The following is a 12,756-nucleotide window of genomic DNA, read 5'->3' on the forward strand; positions in this document are numbered from 1 at the left end:
TGCGTTCTGGACCATAGATGCTGCTGCACCCGCTGAGTCTCTCCAGCACTTTTGTCTACCTTTGATTTTCCAGCATCTGCAGTTCCTTCTTAAACTCTCCAAGTACCTGTCCAGTTTCTTGTAAATCTTGTCATTGTATCTGCCCCAACTACCTCCTCTGCCAGCTCGTCCCATACTCACCACCCACTGAATGGAAAAGGTTGCCATTCAGATTCCCATTAAACCTTATCCTTCTCACCTTAAACCTATGTCCTCTTTTTTCCCCCCCTGATTTCCCCTTTGCCCTATCTATTCGCCTCATGATTTTATAATGGAAAAAAAGGCGGAAATGCAAAATGCAAACATATTAGAAATAGCCTGGTCAGGCAGCATCTGTGGAGTGAGTGAGAAACTGCATTAACCTTCCAGTTCACACCAAAGCTCCTTGTTGTTGAAGATTCTGAATAAGAGACAAGAGTAGAAACAAGGAACTGCAGATGCTGCTTTACACAAAAGGACACAAAGTGCTGGTGTGACTCAGCACGTCAGGCAACATCTCTGGAGATAGGTGACATTTCGGGTCAGGACCGTTCCTCAGACTTGTTCAGGGTAGAGCATGTTAGCGTGCTTTGTTATAACAACAATGGTAGACAAAGGTGCTGGAGAAACTCAGCGGGTGCAGCAGCATCTAAGGAACGAAGGAAATAGGCAACGTTTCGGCCCGAAACGTTGCCTATTTCCTTCGCTCCTTAGATACTGCTGCACCCGCTGAGTTTCTCCAGCACCTTTGTCTACCTTCGATTTTCCAGCAGCTGCAGTTCCTTCTTAAACACCAACAACAATGGATTATCCTTCAGCACACGGGCTTGCTTGCTTCGACAATTATGAAGAATACTATACGCACACATTTTTATTGAATGTCCACAGATGTTCCATTCTCTTCCAGCGTGCGTCACAGATGAGTCTCATTCCATACAGCTCCGCTAAGTGTGGTGCACAGACTAAAGCCACAATTCCATCGCGTCAATTTTCTTTGAGCTGAAGCTTCAATAATTTCATTACCACGCCACAATGACTTATTATTTAATTTGACACAGCCAAGGAAAATATCAAAGGGTTTACAAAGAGATACCGCTCCTGTGGTTTCACAACTTTGTGAGAGAATGACAACAACGATGTGGAACAATATTTTTACTGTGATTTGAGGCAGTGTTATGTGTGAAAGCAAAGAGATAGCAAGAGCGACATCAAAAATAATCTGCCTCCTCCAGGCAGCCATGAGCAGAGATAGACACAAAGTGCTCGAGTAACGCAGCAGGTTGGACAGCATCTCTGGAGAAAAAGGATGGGTAATGTTTTGGGATACCTCGACAGGCGTGTGGTTTATACACTTAAAAAAAGGGTTACAGCGATATAAGGCACAAAAATAGGCACTTTGTCCAACAATGTCCATACAACCAGCACGTCTCATCGATACGTCCCATTTAACAGACCTTTTTTTCATTGGTGATACGTGATTATCTAAATACAGGTGCACAACCTTTTATCCGAAAGCCTTGGGACCAGACACTTTTCGTAATTCGGAATTTGTCGGCCTTCGGAATGGAAAATTTTTGAGGGTAGATTTTAATGGCTGGCTCAGTGGTAGAGTGCTCGGCTCATATCCGCAAGGTCGCGAGTTTGCGCCTTGATCCCGGCAGTTACTCGGTCGCGAATTTGAGTCTTCAATGTCGTTTTTTCTTGCAGAATAAATGGCTGTATGAAATGCAGTGTGTTGAATGAATTCCTGAATTTGTAAATGTGACCGCATCATTGAATCACCTCTCGCACTCATGTCACCCTAGCGGGGCTACATGCCCTTAGGCGGCCTAGCTCGGGGATTCTTGAATCCCCGAGCTAGGTCGCGAGTTTGCGCCTCGATCCTGGCAGTTACTCGGTCGCGAGTTTGAGTCTTCAATGTAGTTTTTCTTGCAGGATAAATGTTTGTATGAAATGCAGTGTAGGAGAGGTGTACTGACTGTGTGGGCAGAACTTTGGAAGTGATTGCCCACCAGTCTAAAAAGCCACTGTGTCTCCCTGTCCCTGGGATAGCAGTGGGCGATCAAACAGCACAATACCCCCCTCCCCCTCCAACTCCAGAGGAATCCGCTCCCCGATGGGCCGCTACGGCGACAAGTGGCAGTTTGCCCACAGCCCGAGCTGCGCCCCCTCATCCGCCACCCCAAGAACAAGACGTACCTTGCACACCATCAGCTTCTGCCCCTACGGGGAGCGTGTTCCTCTGGAGTTGGAACGGGGCTGGGCTGGAGTTGCTGATCTGGGATCTCCGTGCTTGCAGTGGGCCTGGGGGTCGGTGTCCCGATGAGGGGGCACAGCTCGGGTTGTGGGCGAACTGCAACTTGTCGCCGTAGCGGCCCATCGGGGAGCGGCTTCTGGTGGTCCTGACGTCTCCGGCCAGTTTGCAGTTTTCCTCTGGAGTTGGAACGGGGCTGGGCTGCTGCTGGCTGTGGGTCTCTGGGATCTCCGTGCTTGCAGTGGGCCTGGGGGTCGGTGTCCCGTTGGTCCTGACGTCTCCGGTGACTGGCACTGACCTGCTGGCATCGCCGACGTGAAGACAGTGCAAAGCCCCCGCGCCGGTGCAATGGGCGGGGAGCTGGAGAGGGGAGGGAAGGGGTCACACACATGGCCTGGAAGCAGAGGGGTGTAGGTGGGGTGAAACTGAAGGGAGCGACAATCTGCTGCTGCCTGCCCGCTGAGTTAAAAAGTTCCCACGCAAGACTCACGATACACTGTGTATCGTGAGTCTACCGTGGGAACTTTTTAACTCAGCGGGCAGGCAGCAGCATATTGTCAATTATTAACCCTCCCTCGCAATATACCCTCACCTTCTCTTTTATGAATGGGGATTTAGTTCCCCTTTCTTCGAGGACCGACCGGAGGTTCCGCTGTCACCTCTGCGGGCCGCCCTCGGCGAACGTTTTTAAGGACCTTTCTTCAAGGACCGAAAAAATGTCCGCTATTCGGAGGTTTTCGTTATTTGGATCTTCGGATAAAAGGTTGTGCACCTGTACTTGTCAAATGTTGTGCCCCCACCCTGCGGAACAGCGCGGAAACAATCCCTTCGGCCCACCGAGTCCACGCCGACTAGCGATTCATGCGCACCAACATTATCCTACACACACTCGGGATAATTTACAATTAAACCAAGCCAATTTTAACCTACAAACCTGTATGTTTTTGGACTGCGGGTGGAAACCTGAGATTCCAGAGAAACCCCACTCAGGTCACGGGGAGAACGTACAAACTCTGTACAAACAGCACCCAGAGTCAGGATTGAACCCGGGTCTCTGGCGCTGTGAGGCAGCAACTCTACCGCTAGGCTCGAGAGATAGATGAAAACAACCCCTCTCACACTGCATTTAAATCTCAATCAATCATCATTTGTGTTTAGATCAGTTCAACATCCGCAATTTGCAACAATTATTTACCACTTGCTTTCAGTCAGTTGTTCACAAATTATTCACAAACAGTTAACCCAACATTCAACCAAAATTGCAGGAGCATTTTATTGTAAATAATCCAAGAATATCCAAGAGCATGGAGAGTCATTTAATGTAATTGTTACTGAAGTGAAATTCAGCCGCGGTTAAAGGATTTTTAGAATCAAGTGTGTACAAATTGGCAGCAGATGACATCAGTTCCCAAAGTGAACGAGGCGTGACTAAAACAAGCTACGCTTGCTCTGGGATAGCATTTCATTTTTACAAATCATTATGATAGCGTCAGTCACATGTGGGCGAGATGTTATAAATCTTCATTCCACTCTGCTCAAATCATCAGCATTGGAGATGCACCTTTAGACATGTGACATCTGCTTCAACAATGTCAATTTAAAAGGGCTTTATGTTAGCACAAGAGTCTGCGTAACGTAACAGGACACTTCAGGGCTGAGGTAACTCAGTAGGTCAGGCAGCATCTCAAAGAACATGGATAGGCGATGATTTGGGTCAGGATCCTTCTTCAGACTGAGGATGATAGTCAAAGGATTGTATGCGGTGTCTGAGAGCAGACGCCTGGCCTCAGCATGGTAGAGGTCAGCCCACAAAACTACAACGGCACCTCCTTTATCGGCAGGTTCAATAACAACGTTGGGATTATTTCTCTGAAGAAGGGTTGCAACCCGAAAGGTCACCTGTTCATGTTCTCCAGAGATGCTGCCTGAACCGCTGAGTAATTCCAGCATTGTCTTTTTTCCCCCCGTAAATCAGCACCTGCAGTTCCTTCTTTCTACAAGTCCACCGAATATTTTCAGCAGCATAAAATTGTCAATAGCCTCCGAGTTAAGCCATATTAGTAGTTCGATAAAGTTAATAAATGGCAACATTTGAAAGTGCTCGTCTATAATTTAAGTTTATCATTGTCACATGTACCGGGGGTACAGTGAAAAGCTTTGCGTTGCATGCAGTCAGATATACCATGCATAAATACAATCAAGTCAAACTCATCTACAAGAGATAGAGCAAAGGGGAAGACACAGAGTCCAGCATATAGTTCTCCGTATTGTAGTGCATCAGTTTCATAGACAAAATCCAATGTCTACAGTGCAGTAGAGGTGAATTGAAGACATTGGACTTTGTCTGTGGAACTGCTGAGCTTCAAGGCTGAGAACTGCATTCTGCACAACAAAATGTTAATGCAGTCTGAAGAAGGGTTTCGGCCCGAAACGTTGCCTATTTCCTTCGCTCCTTAGATGCTGCTGCACCCGCTGAGTTTCTCCAGCACCTTTGCCCACCAAAAAAAAATTCCAGCATTTACCTCAAGTTGCAACAACATCCAAAGGGTTAAATTCTTACAATGGTTACTTGTACCTCAAAATAATGTTATTATTGAAAATATGTTTTCGGTTTAGTTTAGTTTATTGTCAAGTGTACCAAGGTACAGTGAAAAGCTTTTGCCTTGGTCTCTCAATGATTTTCTGGACCAGAAGGACATTTTCTGGACCTCGGAATGGAAAGAGAACTAAATAATCAAGGACCCCAAAATATTTGGTTATGCACAGAATTGCTGCTTACAGAAGTACAAGGTTAATGCAAGCAAGTCTTTTGAGCTGCAAGGGTGACTTAAAGAAAAAAGACACTGAATCTTGGAAGTAAACTCAGCAGGTCTGGCAGCATCTCTGGAGCACATGAATAGGTGATGTTTGGTAATGACCATTCTTCAGACTGGACCCAAAATGTCTCCATGTTCTACTCACATTCTCCAGAGATGCTGCTTGACCCTTTGAGTTACTCCAATATTGCATGTCACTCTTACACCAGAATCTGCAGCGCCTTGTGTTGCCAGGATGAATTAAAGTTACATTTCGCAAATATCTGGTAACAACCATGAAGGCGCAAGAAAAATCAAAGAATGGTGATTCCACTCCAGGGTATGGAAAAGCAATAGAACTTCAACTTCAATAAAAAAAATCTAACTGGCATGGAAATTATAAAACCTGTCACCCAAGGACATTGAAAGCATGACTGCTTCCAATTGCCGTATGGCACACAGATGTATTCACTTTAACTTGCCCCAACAGCAGAAGCTGACAAATGATCTCATGAATGCAACGTATGCACGCAGCGAGTTAAACAATGGCCAAAAAGGTGTCAAACCTACACTGAGCAAAAGTACACATTTTAATTAAAACACAGGATGGATCATGAACAAGTCCATAAATACCATGGAGTCGAATAGCACAAATCAACTGTTTTTGATACTGATCTTGATGCTAAAACCGAAGACAACAAATTAAGCTCATGACACTAAATGCTGGAATAATTCAGTGGGTCAGGCAGCATCCCTGGAGAAAATGGATCGGTGACGTTTAGGGTTGGGAGTGTTCTTTAGACAAATCAAGGTCCATCATCTGCAGCTGTTAATGCCCGATACACAACACAGCTTACTACTTGTGTAGGAAGGGATGCTGGTTTCAACTGAAGATACACAAAAAGCTGGAGTAACTCAGCGGGACAGGCGGCATATCTGGAGAGAAGGAGCGGGTGACATTTCGGGTCGAGACCTTTCTTCAGACTTCAACTTAGAACTTGCATTTTCCAAAACTGTTTATGCTTCATTCAACACACTACGGAGCTCAGCGCAGGTTCTGACAAGATTCATTTAATCTCAAACGTAATAGCATCCAAGCCCCCCAAAATAATTTTGAATTTAAGACTCTGTGGATATGCTCTCCGTCTTTGTTCTGAACACTGTAAAGTGAGTGGTTTAACACTTCCAACCGCTCAAACTCGATTGTTGCCTGCGCTGTATTAGATTTCAAACTCACCAGCTGTATTTTCTATCCCAAGTAATCAGAAATAAATCAGAGCATAAAAATATATGCCACCCCCCCCCTCCCCACACACACATTGCAATGTATCGAGGATTCCACTTCCCTGTAGTCATGTAGCTTATTACCACTAATGAATGCTTAGTAATTAGAACCAAAACTAAATAGAACTAAATTAACAAAGCTACACAGCTCACTGCCAAGGTGACAAAAAACACTTATCTTTAATCTTAAATTAAGTAAGAATAAAAGATTTACGTGCTAGTTTCACCAATGCAGATTTGAAAGATATTTGCTTGTTTGGAGCTCCAAAGACGAACACAAGACTGAGTATTTACATTCTTTCTACCAGTCAACTCCATTATTCACAATTCCCCAGAGTCAGGAACGGGATTCTTCATCAGATTATCTTAAAAATCTCCTGTCCTGCAGTCTCTCACCTTCACGTGTCTGTTTTCCAACCTTCTCCTGCAGCAGTCACTCAAATTCCTTATATACAAACAAAGTAGTTAAATTGCAACGGCTTCTCGTAAAGCCCCAGCTTCAAGGATCTGTGGACCTGCTCATCTCCGGGTCTATTCAGAGGTCAGTTCCAAGTATTTTTAATGGTCCTTCCTAATGAACTGCTGGCATTCCTTCCACGAGTAATCCCTCACCATTTGGCCCTCCCCCACACCAACCTTTTCCTTACCTTGGCTCCAAGAGGACTGGGTCAGCCACAAATGGAACTACTAATAGATTTTGCTGCAACTGAAGCCCATCCCAAAATACAGAGCATGTGCAGTCAACAGTTAAACAGTCACAGCAGAAAACTCATTCAAGGCAAACAGCCGGCCACACCCTAATCAGCAGAAGCCAAGGACAATATGAAAGCATTGTCTTTGGAGTTTACTTCAGAGAATTAGAGCTTCTCTTCTCAAGGTTTATTGTAAGGGTGCTTCCTTCCCCATCCCCTACCAAGCAATCTTCCAGTCCATCGACAAAGCACTTAAAAAAAAAAAAGCAAAAAGTACCACCCGGGGTTGGCATGGGCGAGTCGGGCTGAAGGGCTCATTTCTGTGCAGTTTGACAGTGACTCAGCAGTGACCAGCGGGGTTACATATCAAATGCCAAACGTGGGACAAAGTGCTTTCTGCATCACACATTTTCAAAAGTATGATTCTACATTTGGAGTTCAAGTATCTGGATAAAAAAAAGTTTTGTACCCTTGTACTTTGTTTAGAATAGGACGGTGAAAGATGTAAATCAATTTAAAGGCGACTTTGCATTCACCCGTACACGTTTCACTCAGAGAAATGCCCAGGCTGTGGCAATACAGCTGAGTTTTACAATGAAATTTAACTTGGCACAATCATGCAAAACAAGCTTTATTTTGAAACTGCAAGCAGTGCTGTACAATGTCTTTTATACAACGCACAAGAGCTTCAGGATGTTACATTCGTGTGCTCGTGCCAACATTTTACTGCCGAGTTTAACTTCCAATTTGAGCGTGCAGTTGCCAAATTGTTACATCGCTTGGTGTACAAGCGAGTGCACCAATTTACACGGCATAGATTTCTCAAATACCAAAGCTGCACCATAACTATTATATGCTCAAACAGTTCCTGAAAGTGCAATTCTTAAATGAGATGTTTTTAATTCTTTTTACTTCACACTCATTCGTAACTAAATCCAAAATACCTAAACTCGTGTTTGTAAGAGGAACAGTTTAAAATCCAGGGATTGATGTTTCAGTTAGAAGACTACGCTTTGGAATGAGGGGAAATTGAAGTGGTCCCGGCGATAATGATCATTACAGAAGTAAATTATCAAAACAGATTGTTCTTACTGAAACGTCATGAATTGAACCAACAGAAACTAACAGAGTGCGGCACAGAGGGCAGTCCAGTGAAACAGCGGTAGAGTTGCTGCCTCACAGCTGCAGAGATCCAGGTTCAATCCTGACTACGGGTGCTGTCTGTACGGAGTTTGTACGTTCTCTCTGTGGCCACATGGATTTTTGCTGGGTGTCCGGTTTCCTTCCACACTCCAAAGACCTACAGGTTTGTAGGTTAATTGGCTTGGGTGAAATTACAAATTATCCCTGGTGTGTGTAGGATAGTGCTAGCGTGCGGGGATCGCTGGTCGGCGCAAAGTCAGTATCTCAAAACAGAGCAGCATCTCTAAACTAAACTAACCCTTCGAATGAATGGTAAATTATCCTACTGATTGCGTGATAACTATTTACTTTAACATGCTCCAATAATAACCTTTGTGTTATTATTTGTTGCAAGTCATTTTTAAATGCACCCCTTCCTCTACTCAAAGATAAATGTGGCTTAAATTACTCCACGTTTTCTGGATCTGCAGCACTGGATGAAAAGTATTAAAATAACCACTTCAAAAACAGCCCAGAACATGTTTCATATCTATGACTTTATCAAGGGGAATACAGCAGACCCGTCAACTTCAACAGGCTACTGCTGAATCACACACACTTCCCACTTTTGGCAGTTACCAATTATGGTAGCAATGAGGGTCCTCACAGCCACAGCTATGCCAGTTATTCACAGGCTCGAGATCAAATTCATCCAGTGTTTGTTTTAAAGCTCAGGAATGTTTCAGGATAAAATATGGCCAGTATTGGAATGAAGCATTATCCAAACTATTTCTAGTGCAAGGCATCAAGCCAAAGAAACTTATTGAAACAGCACTATGATGAGGCAACTCCAACAGTCTTTTTTTTTTAAACTGTTATCCAAATTTAAAACTTGGCCATTGCTAATAATCCCCTTTCCAAATGGAAAAGTTGATATTAAAACTTCACCTGGGGTCAGATGCGACTTCTACATTGGTGTTTCAGCTTTGTCTAGTTTTCAAGAAAAGGCAGCACTGAATTACATCATTTCTTTAAACGGTATTCGCCCTAGCGTCATACAGCATGGGAAAAGGCCCTTCGGCCCACATTGCCCATGCAGACCAAGATGCCTCATCTACGCTAGATTGTCTATTATTAAACATCAAGAACAAAGCGTCACTTTGTGGGATTTAGCTGAGGAAAATGGCTGCCAGGGTTTGTGGTTGACTGCTACAAATTGCCCCACAATTGTGTAGGGAATGGGTGAGAAAGTGGGATAACATAGAACTAGTGTGAGTGGGTAATTGGTGGGCAGCACAGACTCAGTGGGCCAAAGGCACAATTTTTGCACTATTATTGTCCACTTGTTTTTTTATTTACAGAGTGAACTTTCTTTTGTTATTTATTATGAGTATTATGCTTACAAATCTGTTATGCTGCTGTCAGTAATTTCATTGTTCCGTTTCAGGCCATATGACACTCGCGACTGGACTTCTTCCATTCACTGAACTAAACACCTGAGAGGAGTGTACTTACAATTTCTGAAATGTGCCAAAATGCAAATTTATTTTCTTTCTGATTAAAGTTGAAATTTTGCATTGAAAATATCATTTGAAATACACTCACTTAATTTACTTGCAATACCAAGAGCAAAAAATAAATTAAAAAATTGCACTAAGCATGCAATGCCAGTGAGTTTCATCTCCAACCTTTGTCCAACCATGTGTCCATCAAGAACAGCCTCGTCCTGTGACCACCTATCCTGCCCCTCCTCTCTTCCAGCTTTCTCCAGTACAATCACTGGATTGGACTTAATGCAGTACAGGGGCTGTGTAGACCACCGTGTTACACTTCATACCAAGAGCAGCCATTAATCTGCCAGGCTTATTGAGGTCGGCGGGAGGGAAGCTGGAAGTGAGGTAGAGGCACGTGATAGACACAAAAAGCTGGAGTAACTCTGCGGGACGAGCAGCATCTCTGGAGAGAAGGAATGGGTGACGTTTTGGGTCGAGACCCTTCTTCAGACGGGTTAGGGATACGGGGAATGAGAGATATAGACGGTGATGTTGAGTGATAAAGAACAATGAATAGAAGATATACAAAACAGTAACGATGATAAAGGAAACGGGCCTTTGTTAGCTGTTTGTTGGGTGAAAACGAGAAGCTGGTGCGACTTGGGTGGGGGAGGGATGGAGAGAGAGAGGGAGAGAGGGAATGCCAGGGCGACCTGAAGTGAGAGAAATCAATATTCATACCACTGGGCTGTTAACTACCCAAGCAAAATATGAGATGCTGTTCCTCCAATTTGTGTTTAACCCCACTCTGACAATGGAGGAGACCTAGGACAGAATGGTCAGTGTGGGAATGGGAATGAGAATTAAAGTGTTTAGCAACTGGGAGATCAGGTAGGTTCAGGTGATAGGTGGATAGACACAAAAAGCTGAAATAGCTCAGCGAGTCAGATAGCATCTCTAGAGAAAAGGAATAGGTAACATTTTGGGTCAAGACCTTTCTTCAGATAAGATACGAGGGTGGGGTTGATTGGTGGGTAGTCGTTACTCTGTCATAATGAAATGCCAACTTGAACACCAAAAATAAATCACACAATCAGTCTTTCTATCGGAGATCACTGTGAATTTACTCGTCAAAAGCAGTTGCAAGCTCCAAATGGACATTGTTCACCTGCAGAACTAGAAGTGTTAAAGTGCACCATTTCTTTATTCAAACGATTGATGTTGGAACACAAGATCAAATATCAGCATTACAGTGAAGTTGATAGCCACTTAATCCATTTGCCAAATTACAAAATTAAAAAAAGTGATGCAAAAATGTACCACATCCTATCCTAACAGGCACACAAATCCTCAAGAACCAAATCAAAAACTCCAACCCTACCTTGTGTGTTTTAATCTTTGTCACATTTTGCAAGATTTTTAAGGTCATCATTTTGTACATTTCTGATTTATTCAAAAGGCAGAGTTCAAAACTGATAGAATACCTCCTTATTCAATGTGATATAATTTCCCTCCTCCCACCCCAGAGGGTCAAAATGTAAATTATAATTGACGTCCAGAGGTAAAGAAAATCCCAAACCTCCCCAGATATCAACTTTCTAATTAAAAGGCAACAAAGTGTTTAATTTTGACGACCAAAGAAAAATTACTAAGGGCTATTCAACATTCCCAATTGATGTACTTACAGCTTATTGTAAAACTATTAACTATAATTATAATATTATACTAAAATAATCAATCAAGGCAGTCCTTTAGTTCATTATTAATTTACTTAGATACAGCTTAGAAACATGGCCCTTCAGCCGACCAGCAATCACCCCATACACTAACCTATACACTAGGGACAATTTACATTTTTATTGAACTCAATTAACCCTATAAACCTATACGTCTTTTGGGTGTGGGAGGGAACTGGAGCACCCAGAGAAAACTCACGTGGTCACAGGGAGAACGTACAAACTCTGTACAGGCAGTACCTGTACTCAGGATCAAACCTGGGTCTCTGAGGCAGCAACTCTACCGCTGCGCCACCGTGCCGCCCATGACATCTCATGGCACCATACAACCACCACGAGAATAGATATCACATTCAGGAAAAACATTGGTTTCAGTTTGTGTCCATTGCATAAACTGGTTCAGCAGCTCATTTCCTTGAACTGATTGGATGACATGAACTACCTTAAGTTCATGCAAATGAAGTCTCAATCTTCTCACTCACTGCAAAAATCGCAATTCAAGGTCACAATATCCAATACAAACAGGTGATCCCAAGCTCAGGCAACATTATTCACACACTAATATTATATTTGATTCATTGAATGGGGTGCAGAGCTGCTGGAAGGCCCAGCAGGTCATAATACTGCTTGCATACAAAGTAGGTATGTTGCAAAGCCTACCTGAAACGTCGATGAAAATCTGTCGCTGCGGGTGTGCGCGATTTTGGCGCCGTTTAGAGGGGGCGGGTTTAAAACGCGATTTCATCTAGGCTGTTCAAATCGAAGATGTTCAGCCTAGTTAATTATTAACGAAAAATCGCTGAAAGACCCCGTCGCAAAAGCTATTATTAGTTTTAAAGGCCTCGTATAATAGTTATAGTAGTTTAAAAATCAATCTCTAAACCCGCGACCACCAGCAACCGCAGGGTCTCATAAAGCAAACCACAGAAGGTAAGTTGTATATTTTTACATTAAAAAGGGCTTCTAAAGATCCCTTTATACCAAGTTTAATGTTGCGAGTAGCTCATTTTGGGCCCATTATATCCCGCAGTATTTTTCTCGGCATTTGGGGCACAAATCTAACGCAATGTGAACGTTCTAAACCAGCGCGTTCACAGGATCCCACTGGAAAGCTGATTTAAATGGGCTTTAATTTACAGCAATTGAACACTAAATTCCTTCCATTTGGCCTATAAATTAATGTAAATGAGATTTAAAAATCATGTTTTATTGTGAATTATTTGTGAATATTATTTGGACATTTAGGTTATTTAAAAATGTTAATCATTTATTAAGAAATGGATAGATGTTTAGATCTAGTAATTGAAGTCTGAAATTAGCTACAATTAGGTAACTAACTAATTATATGCTTTAATTTCAGGT

General features: G+C 43.0%; 1 protein-coding gene across 12 annotated transcripts in view; it reads right to left on the reverse strand.

The window, feature by feature from the left end:
• The window catches only part of arvcf (ARVCF delta catenin family member), a 230,796-nt gene that overhangs the window by 121,911 nt on the left and 96,129 nt on the right, over window positions 1-12,756 (reverse strand). The window contains exon 1 of one of the 12 annotated variants that reach the window (XM_033043852.1): window positions 6,748-6,892. The exons of the other annotated variants lie outside the window; for them this stretch is intronic. The gene's annotated coding sequence lies outside the window, so the exon portion shown is untranslated. Of the gene's footprint in view, window positions 1-6,747; window positions 6,893-12,756 lie in introns of those variants that run through there. 12 annotated transcript variants of the gene reach the window in all.

This window comes from Amblyraja radiata, chromosome 25 (genome assembly GCF_010909765.2).
Source record: "Amblyraja radiata isolate CabotCenter1 chromosome 25, sAmbRad1.1.pri, whole genome shotgun sequence".
Classification (NCBI taxonomy): domain Eukaryota; kingdom Metazoa; phylum Chordata; class Chondrichthyes; order Rajiformes; family Rajidae; genus Amblyraja; species Amblyraja radiata.